Source organism: Odocoileus virginianus, chromosome 7 (assembly GCF_023699985.2).
Source record: "Odocoileus virginianus isolate 20LAN1187 ecotype Illinois chromosome 7, Ovbor_1.2, whole genome shotgun sequence".
Taxonomy (NCBI): Eukaryota; Metazoa; Chordata; class Mammalia; order Artiodactyla; family Cervidae; genus Odocoileus; species Odocoileus virginianus.
In genome coordinates this window covers 75,466,347-75,478,983 of record NC_069680.1, presented here as the reverse complement: position 1 = coordinate 75,478,983, position 12,637 = coordinate 75,466,347, and the positions used below count along the sequence as shown (strand labels likewise).

Here is a 12,637-nt window from a genome sequence, read left to right as displayed (position 1 = left end):
GCTTAGAGTCCTAAATAGCTTTGCCGACATTAACAATAAAAGTCAAAGTTCTCACCCTGGCCTACAAGGCTCCAAAACAAGGGTCAACAAACTACAGTCCTCTGACCACATCCGGTCCACTGCCTGTCTCTGTCAATAAAGTTTTATTGGTACACAGCCACACTCATTCATTTACGTATCACCTATGGCTGCTTTCATGAAACAGCAGCAAACTTGAGTAGATAGGACAGAGATTATAGGACCGCAAAGCTTAAATATCTAACTACCCCCTTACAGAGACAGCTTGTTGACTCCCGTTGTGAAAGACCTGGACTCTGCCTCCCCCAACCCCCAATCTCATCTCTTCTCACTCCCTGTGGCTCACTCCCTTCAGCCATACTGGACTGCCTATCATTTCCCAAACTGTGCAGTTCCCTCCCACTTCAGGACCATTGCACATTCCACCCTTCTTCCTGAAGCCTCTTCCTTCTTTTAACTCTATTTATTCCAAGAATGAATGCCTGGTTTCTTCTCTGATAGCATCTTCTCAGAGGGTTCTGCCTGATCCCCCCTACAATAGCAACCCCTCAATCTTGTCACTTGATTCTTTGTCATATTCGTCTCCACTTGACATTGCAATACAGATTTTATTCGTTTACATGTTTCCCATCTTCTTCCGTATTAAAGTTTGTGAGGTCTTAAAGTTTTGGGTTGAGGGGCCTGGAATTGTCTCAGTACCTGGGTAATCTTCTCTTACAATCTATGCTTTCTGTGTCTCTCATTCTAAACTGATCAATACCCTCCTGAGCAAGGGATTTTTAATTTTTGGCCCGAGCTCTAAAGAGTGTACATTTCCAAGAGATTTTTTAAGATCGTTTGATGTTTGAGGATTTTAATTTTTGCATTTGAGGATCAAGGACAATGGTGGTATTATGATGCCTTTTTAAAAACACTTCAAGCAAATTCCGGTCATCTCTGGGAGGCAAACTTTGAACATCTCTGCAGTCCCCAGGGAGAACAATCTTCTGTAACTTTGAAGCCAAATAGGATTTCTGAAAAGGAAGTTACAGTCAATTGAAAACTCTCAGTGGAGCGTGAAGAGCAGAGGGTTCCCTGTGGTGGAGCTACAGCTGGGCCTGCCCAGGCTAGACGTGCCCTTCTCGGCTGGAGGGAGACCGCACAGACAGCACAGTGGGCAGGCTGGAGAGGGGATGCGTCTTAGATCTGACCATGTGCTCAGAGACCAGCTTAGAAGATGAAATATCCTTTCCTCAGCCTTGTTGTGGGTGTGGCCGGTTCAAATGAATTTAGGTGACTAAGACAGAGAAGACAGAATAAAAACAAATTGAGACTGCCTTACCTTTTCCTCAGCAGAAATACTCTGGAATGGGGCTCCACTGATTGCTCAGTGTTAAAGAATCCACCTGCCAAAGCAGAAGACGCGGGTTCGACCCCTTGGTCAGGAAGATCCCCTGGAAAAGGAAATGGCAACCCACTCCAGTATTCTTGCTGGGAAATCCCATGGACAGAGGAGTCTAGCTGGCTACAGGTCATGGTGTTGCAAAAGAGTCAAATACAACTTAGCTTAAACAACAACAACACACTGAAATATATCATAAACAAAGAGCTGAGATTACTGATGGTTGGGTGAATGTCTATGGGGGAAGGTGGTCCATAGTACCTTTTGCCCAATCTTCCTGATAGGAGCTCCTCACTCCACCCTTTCCTGCTTGGCCATGTGGATGGATATGTAGGGGTGCTGAGAGGTTTCGCTTCCTTCCTGGCTTCCTGCCACTCTCATGTGATCTTCTGCCACCCACACCCTTGTCTGCCTGTTCAGGTGCTGGTGCTCTGGATCATTCCCTGGAGTACCCTGGGGTCTGTCTTGCCTCACCCTAAATGATACCCTTTCCTCCTATTGATCAGTAAAGTCCAAGCTTAGCTGAGTATTCCAAGCCATTTGCAGTCTGTGTCCAAGATCATCTCCTCTTTCTCTCTGCCATTGACTTACCCTGTGTTGAACCAATTCAGCTTCCAGCTATTTCTCAATAATTCTGGCACTGTCCTGCTCCCTGCTTTGATTCATGGTTTACCAAACTCCTTGGTGTCTCCTACTTCTGTCTACAGAAGTGTATTTATCCTCCAAGGCCTTTATTCCAAAGGCCTCCTATTCCATAGTCCTCCTATTTCACCTCCCCTGTGACATTCCATCTGCTTCCTTGTAGCCCCATCATGGGTATCTGTGCCTCTGTCATGGCACCTTCACATGTCTCTTCCACGGAGCTCCATAGCAACAGAGCATGGCTTATTCATCTTCATTCCATTCCCTTTTGCTGGCCACCCAAGGGGCCTGGTGCAGAGAATGAGTTAGAGGGTGTTCAGTAGATAAATAAATGCTCTAAGAACAGGGACTAGTAATATAATTCACACCGGATTTACATGTGGCTTTCCCAGAAGGCTTGGCATCTCTGAGGTAGTGGGTGAAGGTGGAATAGGACAAGATACTGTGAAAGAGAAGAAAACCTAAGCCAGAGAAGGCGCATGGGCTGCAGCTCCTGTGCAAGGCTGGTTGACTGATTGGAGTGAATGGCTAGGGTAGCTGGTTGGAGTAAGGATTGGAGTAACTGATCAGGGTAAGCTATTGGGGTTATCTGCTGAGTCCTGTGCAGGGAGACTGAGAGACTTTATCTGGCTCTTCCAGGGCAGGTTAAGGAGTGCTGTCTGATGTAATCCCAGTGGAACATACATGAGTACTCACATCTCTGTCAAAGGTGCGAGTTTCAGAGAAAAAAAAGAGGAAGGCAAATCTCAGCTTCAGAGATCAGATGAGCTATGCCTTTGGAGGCTTTGACACTTCTTCAGTGCCCTCTGATGCCCTTAGAAGTACCTCCAGGTGGACTAAGCTGCTTTCACCTTAGATGTGCATGGGGAGCTTGTCCTTGTACCTGTGCAATCATGAAGCACAGCCCTCATCCCATCCTGGCTCCTTTCTGTGTCCTGTTGACTCTTGGCCATGCCCACTGGGGTCTCAGCCACACACATAGCCCAGACCTAGACACACTTGGGTTCCTCCTCACTCCAGCCCTCTCTCTCACAGGTCAGAAACCTCCACAGGCACCATGCTACAGTCAGTTGTTTCAGAAAGTTCACTTTGTCACAGTTCTGACAAGGGCAGTGGTTGGCAGGTGGCCTAGTTCCTGTTCCGGGTGTGGACTAATGCTTTACTAAGAAACCCATGTTCTACAGAAGACCCAGCAGGTCCCTGGATGTGTTCAAAGGCTGCTCCCCTCCAGCGGCTGAGCAGAACAGCTCCTTCCCAAAGGTCATGCTGGACGCCAGGAGCTGCAGTGCCAAGGGAAGAGACGCACTGTCACTAGAATCGTGATCGCCACTGGGGTTGGGGGGATAAAAAATCTGGGAGTAGAAATCAGATGAAGGGGAAAAGCCACGACAACCAGGTGTTGAGGCGAGCACAGTTCAGGCCAGGCCCACTGCCCCACTGGATGGGTTTAAAATCATCTACTTCCCAGAAGAAGGCCCAGAGGCCAGTGCTACCCCCCAGATTGCCTCCATAATGTGGAAAAAAAAGGCAAGGTACTCCCTTTTCCATTAGCAAAGTCACATTTCTTTCGATGCCTTTGGGGGAGGGTCAGGAAAGGAGCGAGTGTGATACAGCCAGGGTGGAAGAGTCTTCAAGGCTCCCAAAGACACAAGGTGGAATCTATCCTTGTTTTCTAAGGATGTCACCTCACAGCCACATCCTAGAACAGCCTGGAGTCCTCCTAGGCCCGCTGAAGCCCACATGGATGCCACCCTCCCATCCTGGTGAGTGCCACTTTTTGGTTGCCAATCTCAGCTCTGCCCAGCTTACATCCTTATCTCTTCTCTTACCTCCTCTCATAAGAGCTTCTTCTGCCATATTTCTCCACCAATGCACCTTCCACATGGCTTCTGGAAAGGTCTCTTAAGGTGGAAATCTGTGCACACATCTCTCCCTGTGTACACGCTATGCCTACTTTCTAGAACACCCTTCCTGTGCCCTGCTTTGGGTGATGGCAGGAGTGATAGGAGTAAGTTAGGATATCTGGGAAGGACTTGTGGCTGGGTCCTGTTGACTGGTGATTCTCAAACTTGCTCATGTGGCAAAGGTCCTGGAGGACATGGGCTCATTCTTCAGAATACCACAGACTACTGGTAGATTTCATTCTAATGTGACCACAGGAAGGCACATATTAAATTCGAAGATAGTCCTCTGATATGCAGGACTGTCACATTCCTTATGCACATGCAACTCTTGACACATGTGTAATGTGTTTTTATTAAAACACATTTCCAAGTTGTTCATGTCATGTGCACTTTCAATTTGCTCAGTCATTTTCTAATATACTTGGTTTAATAAATTGGAGCATGTAGTTGTATAAATTTTATCACCTTGCTGAGCCCTGAATTTCTTTACCTACAAGGTAAGGATAACAACAATTCCACAAGGATTCGGTAGATAAACCACCAGTGCACACTGGAGCTGCTCAGGACATGCCAGCAGCTTTTTCATTGTCACTTTTCCATATGCATACCACTGGCCCCTCTACTTGTGACCCACGGTCCCCACTGGGACCATGGTCTCTTTCAATAGCACATACTCAATAATTTTTCCTACCCAATATCCACTTATCTCCCTCATCCCAATATCTATGTGGGGAATTCTCCTCCCTCTGGGTGAAGGATTGAAGGAATTTAATTCAAACTACTGGCCTCCCACAGGCTTCCCTTGTAAAGAATCCGCCTGCCAAACAAGAGATGTGGGTTAGATCCCTAGGTCAGAAAGATCTCCTGGAGAAGTAAATGGCAACCCACTCCAGTATTCTTGCCTGGAGAATCCCATGGACAGAGGAGCCTGGCAGACTCTACAGTCTATGGGGTTGCAAAGGATAGGACACAACTTAGTGACTAAACAGCAACAACACATGGCCTTCCATCGAGGCAACAGGGCTGCTTTCTGGATGCTGCCAGGTGGGTTGGTGGAGGGAGCCAGGCTTATTCCCTAACTTATTATTATAAAATTCTCAGGGTTTTTTTTTTTTTTTTCCCCCTCCATGTGAAAGAAAGTTGTGGGAATGGCTGGGACCCAGGATCTCCTAGGGGTATGTGTCATAGCTATCACTCTGACTCATGAAGGAGGTCCCAGAGGTACGTGATCCAGAACCCCTGAGTTCTCACAGGTCACTGGGAGGCAGACAGGTCAAGGGTCTAGAAAGTTTTGCAGAGAAGGGCTTATTTTGGTTCCCAAGAGATTGGGTTCTCTGATACCACACATGGAGGAAGTTCACTTCTGCCACCCAAGGGGCAACATGACTGCTCCTACCAGCACTGAAGAGCCATTGGAAGCCAGGCAGAAATCCTTAGCAGAAGTCCAGGCTGTGCTGAGGCTGGGAAGCTGCAGCCACAGAAGCGGGAAAGAGAAGTGGAGGTGACTCCGGAGCATCAGGGTCCACTCCCCTTGCTCCCGCAGGCCAGGCACATCTGGTTCGACTAGGTCTGTCTGAAATCCTCTATTCCTTTGTCTAGAAAGTGGACACACTACTTGCCTCCTGCCATCATGGAGGTTAAATGAAATAATGTATCAGAAATGCCTGGAACATTGAGGGCCTTTGATAGGTATAGCCCCCTTCTCCCTGTGGCAGATAGCATCAGAGCAAGACAGAGGAGGGTTCAAGCATGCACCAAGTTCATGGTGTCTGCTATGAGCAGGGAACAGAAGGAGCAATTTCACTGTGTCTTCTATGATTAGGGACCAGAAATTATAGCAAGGAGAAAAAGCATTTGTGAAAAGGTTGATAGTGAGGGTGGGGAAGTTCAGCAGTAGAACGACAGGATTTGAACCACAACGTGGGGACTGACCATAGACGCAAGATTAAAGACCAAGCCTGAGTTCAGCCCCTGTGAATCTATTCCCTGAAGCTGATGGCTGTGTGAGCAGGTGGGTATGTGTGAGTATGTTATGAATGTGTGGAGATTGCTAGTCACAACTAACTCATGCTGGAAAACTCTTGTCCTAATTAGTCATTTCTGTTGAACTTAAACGGCCCAGCAAATCTCATTTTGAAGTTTATCCAAGATGTGATTATGTTCTTTCCATATAATCTCTTTCTTTGAGAGTCCTGGTAAAAGAAGGCTAATTAGATGCTGTTTGTTTGTAGTAAGAATACACAAAACCAGGTGGAACCAAGTGGCCTTGTGCATCCTGCTGTGGGGCCAAGGCCAGGACCATGGCCCTGATTGGGTCTCTTCATCCATGACCCACCCCTGGGAGGGAGGGCGCTGGTGATGGGCAGTCCTGAGCAGGACCAGAAAAGTGAGGAGGACAGACGACTTCTTTCACTCACACTGCCCTCCTCTTGGGAGTCAGCAGCCTGCCCTCAATCAGCTTTTGGCCTCGCTCTCAGTTTCCATTACCCTTTCTGACAACACAGGCCAAACTCCCAGAAGAAAGAAAGATGAGTTTCTAATGCAAAACAGAATCTGTTTGAACCAAGCTCAGGATAGTTTCCTGACTTTCACAAGGAAGGGGAAGAACTTTCAGGTCAGGAAACCAGAGGTCCTGCCAGGTGTGGAGGCATGGAGGTAGTGGGGATGAGTGTATTTAGGTTGGACATGAAAGCTAGGAAGCGAGCTCTGGGCATTAGGGTGGGTCTGCTGGGGGAAGAGTTGGGAGAATGGAGGTCTTTCATCACTGTCCTGACCCTCATCGTTCAGCCCCCTTTCATTCTGCCAGAGGCCCCCTTGACCTGCTAAAATTGAGTTGGGGGCTGGTGGTTTCCAGCGTCCTAAGGGACATATAATATTCAGTCCTCAGGGGAGGCTGTGGGGGCCAGAGGAAGAGGAAACTGACCTCTGCCTTTTTCAAGGCCAGTGCTGACCCAGGATGTCAAGAGAGAAAGAAGCTGGGAGGGGAACAGAGTAAAAGATTAGCAGAAATCTGCCACAGTGAACACAGGGTCCTCCCCAGCTTCCCTTGGCCTCACCCTGGAAAGGCAAAACACCTGGGTTTCCCCCAGTGAGGTGACCTCTTGCTGGGAGGGAGGAGGGAAACAAGACCCAGAGAGGGTGTGGACTCGAGAGCTCAATTTCTTCAGCAAGGAGAACCAATGTAGCCAAAGTGATGACCAAACCCTCAAGAGCTAAGCTCCCCTGGAAGGAGAGGGAGCAGAGAGAAGACACTGCAAAGTTCCCAAAGTTTCCTTTCCTCCTTTGTGCTCTTCGCACACTTCACACACACAGGCCCACAGAACCTTGCCCGTTTTCCCCTCTTGTCTTTGAAAGTTGTGAGATGGCTACTGGAGAGAGATGGTGAAGTTGAGTGTAAAACCCACAGTCCATGTGGCCCCTCTGGATGTCAGTAAAACCCTCATCGAATTGGGGGGAAGCTCAAAGGTTTCCTTAGACTGCAAGAGGTATCGGAAATCCAGGCTCACAAGCCACAATAAAACTACAAAAGAGTGAAAAGCCTACTCACCTTGTGAAGGCTGCATGCTGGCCCAGATAAGCCTTTCTTCTGGTAAATCTGCAGAAAATCCAACCCTCTGACTGCAGTTCATAGGGGAAGAAAGACCTCAAACTACGTGGCGAAAAAGTCAGGGAGGTTTATCCATACTGGGCAGTGTTTAGTCACTCAGTCGTGTCTGACTCTTTGTGATCCCAAAGACTGTGGCCCACCAGGCTCCTCTGTCCATGGAATTCTTCAGGCAAGAATACTGAAGTGGGTTGCCATGCCCTCCTCCAGGGGATCTTCCCAACTCAGGGACCGAACCCCAAGTCTCCCGCATTGCAGGCTGCTTCTTTACCATCTGTGTGGGAACAAATAGAGTATCTAGAGAAAGCCACCATAAAAAGTACTGGAAGGATTTAACAAATGTCCAGGCACCAATGCAAACATACTTTAGCAAGAAAATAAGATGGAAGGAAAGAAACAACAAAGGAAGGAAAGAAGGGAGGGAGGGGATAGGGTTTGGAAAACATAGATGAGAAAGATATTCTGAAAGAAAATATAATGAAAGAAAGAAACTCCTTTAGGTACATCTTCTGTTTGTTTATTGAGCATTCTCTGTACTCTACCAAGTCCTGTTCTATGCACTCAAATACGCATCACTTCCCTTAATTCTTATAACACTTATGTAAGTGTTAGGGAGGTAGATCTTATTATAAACCACATTTTATAAGCCTCAAGTAAATTGAGGCTTTTAAAGAGAAATGAGAAAACAGACACAGAGAGGGTAGTTAACTTTCCCAAGTGGCAAGTCTTGTATTCAAAATCATGAAAATCTAGATAAATTACATGATTATGAAAAATCTTGATAAATGCGTAAAGGTACAAAAGAAAAATAATTTGTAATTCTATTGCCCAAAGTTAACAGCTTCTTCCTGTCAATTATCTATTTGAATTTATTTTTATAGCAGCTCTTAGTTTATTACAAAAATTTCTGAAGAAGAAAATTTAAAACTACCTAAAATCTTCGAATTGAAATTAACCTTTCCACAATATCTGCTTTCTTCTGCCTCTACGGGTCTACCAGGAGAAGACAGATTCTTTACCACTGAGACACCTGGGAAGCCCATATTTGCTATTGCTTAAAAACACTGCTCTGGAGCGGCAGCTGCATAGTGCTGGAGTGATTGTGAGGAGATACCCCACGTTTAAGGGCAGAGAAGCCCCAGCAAGACGATAGGTGCTGGAATGGCGGCTGCACAGTGCTGGAGTGACTTTGAGGAGATATCCAACATCCAAGGGCAAAGGAGAAGCCCAGCAAGATGGTAGGAGGGGCGAGATTGCATTTAGCATCAAACTCAATACCTGCCAGAGATGCTCAGAGAGCTCAAACAAACCTTGTGTGCACCCGGGACCCAGAGACCCCATTGAGACTGAGACAGAACTGTGTTTGGGTGTCTCCCGAGGAGGTACGGGTCAGCAGTGGACTGCTGTGGGGGCAGGGGCTCTGGGTGCAGTAGACCTGGGTATGGCATAAGCCCTCTTGGAGGAGGTTGCCATTAATCCATCACAGAGCCATGAGAACTTATACAGGACTGGGGAAATGGACTCTGGGAGGGCACAAACAGAACCTTGTGTGCACCAGGACCCAGGAGAAAGGAGCAGTGACCCCACAAGAGACTGACCCAGACTTGCCCATGAGTGTCCAGGAGTCTCTCAGAGGCATGGGTCAGTGGTGGCCTGCTGCAGGGTTGGGGACACTGAATGTAGCAGTGCGTGTATGGGACCTTTTGAAGGAGGTCGCCATTATCTTCATTACCTCCACCATAGTTTGTCCTCAGGTCAAATAACAGGGAGGGAACACAGCCCCACCCTTCAAAAGAAAATTGGATTAAATATTTACTGAGCATGGCCCCACCCATCAGAACAAGACCCAGTTTAGCCCTCAGTCAATCTCTCCCATCAAGAAGCTTCCATAAGCCTCTTATCATTCTCCATCAGAGAACAGACAGACTAAAAACCACAATCACAGAAAACTAACCAATCTGATCACATGGACCATAGCCTTGTCTAACTCAATGAAACTATGAGCCATGCCATGTAGCCACCCAAGACAGATGTGTCATGGTGGAGAGTTCTGACAAAACGTGGTCCACTGGAGAAGGAAATGGCAAACCACTTCAGTATTCTTGCCTTGAGAACCCCATGAACAGTATGAAAAGGCAAAAATATAGGACACTGAAAGATGAACTCCCCAGGTCAATAGGTGCCCACTATGCTACTGGAGATCAGTGGAGAAATAACTCCAGAAAGAATGAAGAGATGGAGCCAAAGCAAAAACAACACCCAGTTGTGGATGTGACTGGTGATGGAAGTAAAGTCTGATGCCGTAAAGAGCAATATTGCATAGGAACTGGGAATGTTAGGTCCGTGAATCAAGGCAAATTGGAAGTGGTCAAACAGGAGATGGCAAGAGTGAACATTGACATTTTAGGAATCAGAGAACTAAAATGGACTGGAAAGGGTGAATTTAACTCAGATGACCATTATATATACTATGTAGGCAAGAATTCCTTAGAAGGAATGGAGTAGCCATCATAGTCAACAAAAGAGTCCAAAATGCAGTACTTGGTTACAATCTCAAAAACAACAGAATGATCTCTGTTCTTTTCCAAGGCAAGCCATTCAATATCACAATAATCCAAATCTATACCCCTATCAATAATGCTGAAGAAGTTGAAGTTGCTAAATGATTCTATTTAGACCTACTAGAACTTCTAGAATTAACACCGCAAAAAGATGTCCTTTTCATTATAGGGGACTGGAATGCAAAAGTAGGAAGTCAGGATATACCTGGAGTAACAGGCACATTTGGCCTTGGAGTACAGAATGAAGCAGGGCAAAGGCTAATAGAGTTTTGCCAAGAGAACAAACTGGTCATAGCAAACACCCTCTTCCAACAACACAAGAGAAGACTCTACCCATGGATATCACCAGAAGGTCAATACGGAAATCAGACTGATTATATTCTTTGCATCCAAAGATGGAGAAGCTCTACACAGTCAGCAAAAACAAGACTGGGAGCTGACTGTGGCTCAGATCATGAACTCCTTATTGCCAAATTCAGACTTAAATTGAAGAAAGTGAGGAAAACCACTAGACCATTCAGGTATGACCTAAATCAAATCCCTTATGATTATACAGTTGGAGTGGCAAATAGATTCCACGGACTAGATCTGATAGACAAAGTTCCTGAAGAACTATGGACAGAGGTTCGTGACATTGTACAGGAGGCAGTGATCAAGACCATCCCCAAGAAAAAAAAATACAAAAAGGCAAAATGGTTGTCTAAGAAGGCCTTACAAACAGCTATGAAAAGAAGAGAAGCAAAAAGCAAAGGAGAAAAGGAAATATATACCCATTTGAATGCAGAATTCCAAAGAATAGCAAGGAGAGACAAGAAAGACTTCCTCAGTGATCAGTGCAAAGAAATAGAGGAAAACAATGGAATGGGGAAGACTAGAGATCTCTTCAAGAAAGTTAGAGATACCAAGGGAATATTTCATGCAAAGATGGGCACAATAAAGGACAGAAATGGTATGGACCTAACAGAAGCAGAAGATATTAAGAAGAGGTGGTGAGAATACATGGAAGAACTATATAAAAAAGATCTTCATGGCCCAGATAATCATAATGATATGATCACTCACCTAGAACCAGGCATCCTGGAAGGCAAAGTCAAGTGGGCCTTAGGAAGCATCACTATGAACAAAGCTAGTAGAGGTGATAGAATTCCAGTTGAGCTATTTCAAATCCTAAAAGATGATGCTGTGAAAATGCTGGACTCAATATGCCAGAAAATTTGGAAAACTCAGCAGTGGACACAGGACTGGAAAATGTCAGTTTTCATTCCAATCCCAAAGAAAGGCAATGCCAAAGAATGCTCAAACTACTGCACAATTGCACTCATCTCACATGCTAGCAAAGTAATGCTCAAAATTCTCCAAGCCAGTACATGAATCATGAACTTCCAGATGTTCAAGCTGGTTTTAGAAAAGGCAGAGGAACCAGAGATCAAACTGCCAACATCCGCTGCATCATTGAAAAAGCAAGAGTTCCAGAAAAACATCTATTTCTGCTTTACTGACTACGCCAAAGCCTTTGACTGTGTGGATCACAATAAACTGTGGAAAATTCTGAAAGAGATGGGAATACCAGACCACCTAACCTGCCTCCAGAGAAATCTGTATGCTGGTCTAGAAACAATTGTTAGAACTGGACATGGAACAACAGACTGGCTCCAAATTGGGAAAGGACTACATCAAGGCTGTATATTGTCACCCTGCTTATTTAACTTATATGCAGAGTACATCATGAGAAATGCTGGGCTGGAGGAAGCACAAGCTGGGATAAGGATTGCTGGGAGAAATATCAATAACCTCAGCTATGTAGATGACACCACCCTTATGGTAGAAAGTGGAGAAGCAAGTGAAAGAGGAGAGTGAAAAAGTTGGCTTAAAATCAACATTCAGAAAACTAAGATCATGGCATCTGGTCCATCACTTCATGGCAAATAGATGGAGAAACAGTGGAAACAGTGGCAGAATTCATTTTGGGGGGCTCCAAAATCACGGCAGATGGTGACTGCAGCCATGAAATAAAAAGACGCTTACTCCTTGGAAGAAAAATTATGACCAACCTAGACAGCATATTAAAAAGCAGAGACATTACTTTGCCAACAGAGGTCCATCTAGTCAGGGCTACAGTTTTTCCAGTGGTCGTGTAAGGATGTGAGAGTTGGACTGTGAGGAAAGCTGAGCTCTGAAGAATTGACGCTTTTGAACTGTGGTATTGGAGAAGATTCTTGAGAGTCCCTTGTACTATGAGGAGATCCAACCAGTCCATCCTAAAGGAAATCAGTCCTGAATATTCATTGGAAGGACTGATGTTGAAGCTGAAACTCCAATACTTTGGCCACCTGTTGCAAAGAACTGACTCATTGGAAAAGACCCTAATGCTGGGAAAGATGGAAGGCAGGGGGGGAAGGGTATGACAGAGGATGAGATGGCTGAATGGCATCATCAACTCAATGGACATGAGTTTTGGTAAAATCCTAGAGTTGGTGATGAACAGGGAGGCCTGGCGTGCTGCACTTCATGGGGTTGCAAAGGGTCG

At 45.8% G+C, this 12,637-nt stretch overlaps 1 long non-coding RNA gene across 1 annotated transcript; it reads right to left on the bottom strand.

Annotated features, from left to right (window-relative positions):
- Positions 1-854: 854 nt before the first annotated feature.
- On the bottom strand, positions 855-1,671 carry LOC139035935 (uncharacterized). The gene is made up of 2 exons (XR_011488589.1): positions 1,340-1,671; positions 855-1,031 (listed from the first exon to the last, which is right to left on the bottom strand). It is a non-coding gene; the product is annotated as an uncharacterized lncRNA (long non-coding RNA).
- Positions 1,672-12,637: the final 10,966 nt, after the last annotated feature.